At 35.1% G+C, this 2013-nt stretch overlaps 1 long non-coding RNA gene across 2 annotated transcripts; it reads left to right on the top strand.

The window, feature by feature from the left end:
* The first annotated feature begins 6 nt into the window (after window positions 1–6).
* LOC102766501 lies at window positions 7–1796 on the top strand. Of its 2 annotated transcripts, XR_001512174.1 has the most exons (4): window positions 7–889; window positions 1023–1110; window positions 1211–1263; window positions 1490–1796. It is a non-coding gene; the product is annotated as an uncharacterized LOC102766501 (long non-coding RNA). The 2 variants fall into 2 exon arrangements; XR_436411.2 differs by lacking the exon at window positions 7–889 and having other exon boundaries at window positions 896–1110.
* Window positions 1797–2013: the final 217 nt, after the last annotated feature.

Consider the following 2013-nt stretch of genomic DNA (forward strand, 5'->3'; position numbering starts at 1 on the left):
AAATATATTTTTTAAAAAAGGTAATTCTTATACTAAATTAATGAGGTCCATAAAGGTGTACAAGACAGAATGATAAATACCCTAGCATTCACTAAGGTTTAACATTAGGCCTTTTTAAAGAAAAAAAAACAACAACAACAAACCCATCCTACTATCAGATGCTTTCTTTTCCATCATCTCTGAAAGATAGGACTGGAGTTTGATTTTCACTTTTTCCTTTATCATAAAATTACTGATATAGTTAACGTTTATAATCAAGTTCTTTACCTAAGTGAACTGAACTGCATCCAGGCTACTATTAAAAAAAGAAAAAGAAAAGGAACTGGAAAGGAGAGAATTTCAAAACCTTAATTAATGTATATAGGAAAAAACAAGAACTTTCCGTTAGATTTTCAATGGCACTGCATAACAAAGAGTAAGAAGTCAAGCCATCGAAAAAGAAGAGCCCATTAAACACCCCGTTATTTTTGTTGTTATCCTCAAAAAGAGCTGTTACAAAGACTGGAAAGGAAATGATAGTCAAACTAGGTGTTCAAAGCATATTAAGATATGTCGTCCTGCATTTTTCCTAAGCCTCTAACCTCAGTATAGTCAGGCCACTAAGACTCCGTTTGGCACAAATATTCTTTCCATAGAATCATCAGGCCTTCAGAGGCTTTGTTTCCTCAGGCAGATTCAGCATCCCTCAGATGTTTTGTGTAAGGCCAACTTGGCCCTGTCTGTGAAAAGCAGAAGAGGCCATATACCACACAGATCTGTTTTGCTAACAAAGATCTAGAGAACAGTGTCAGTTCAAACCCCTCACTGCATAGGAGGTTTGGATCAAAGAGGAAATGCTGACATCCAAATAAAACATTGATTTTTCTAGCTTTGGCTACTTTTCTTTCAGGTAATTGCTTCTCACTCCATGATGTTTTGGTCTGAACTAAAGATCTCTAGTCTATGTCATAAGTCTCTCTAGTATAAATGATCAATTTGGTGTTTTGAGTGACTGCAAACCCAAGCTTTTGTTTTGAATGTAGATTATGGCATACAGCTTGTGCCAGTGATGAAGGAGAAGTAATTGTTTTTGGTGGGTGTGCCAATAACCTTCTTGTCCATCACAGAGCGGTAAGTATACTATCTTATGTTAAAGGAGACTTCATAATATTGCTGAAACTTATTTGTGAAGTATTTGCTTTTTAATGTGTTCTTCTTATCTATTTTTCAGGCACACAGTAATGAAGTACTCATATTTTCAGTTCAACCAAAATCTCTTGTAAGGTAAGTAGCTTTTTATTTGGAACTTTAGAGTATTTAAAATAGTGCTCTTGAAAAACTAGGTTTATGGATAATTTAAAAGGGTACTAACAAGTTTTTATGGATCCAACTAACCAGTTCCTATGAAAATCTTTAAAGAAAATGGTTTCTTTCTTTTTAATAGCTTATCAAGTGAGGGTACTTCTAAGCAGCAAAGTGAAATTATTTTTCTCTTCCCTTATTCTTTCAGGCTAAGCTTAGAAGCAGTCATTTGCTTTAAAGAAATGTTAGCCAACTCATGGAACTGCCTTCCAAAACACTTACTTCACAGTGTTCATCAGAGGTTTGGTAGTAACAACACTTCTGGCTCTTAGGTTTCATAGATCGTGCCTCTGATCACCTTGCATGGACAGCAATTCTGTGAACATCAGAGTGGCATCATTTGTATAGTTACATGCATTGTGTAGCTTTGCAGCTTTTTGGTTTTAATGTGCATGTGAATGGCCTAGAGAACCTATTTTTGTGTCCAAAGTTTACAATAAATGTATTTAACACCAGTAAAATTGTCTTCTGTTAAAACAAAGGAAAATTAATACTTGGGCTTTACCCCAAGGAATGGCTGTTATATTTCCTTTTTGATAACTTCAAGATAACTATCGGTAGAAACATACTTATTCTTACCACCTAGAATAGTGAAGTTGTTTTTCCCGCTCTTATTGCGAGTATACTGGGTTGACACTGGTTAACATTATACAGGTTTCAGGTGCACAATTC

This window comes from Myotis davidii, unplaced genomic scaffold, assembly GCF_000327345.1.
Source record: "Myotis davidii unplaced genomic scaffold, ASM32734v1 C64290208, whole genome shotgun sequence".
NCBI lineage: Eukaryota > Metazoa > Chordata > Mammalia > Chiroptera > Vespertilionidae > Myotis > Myotis davidii.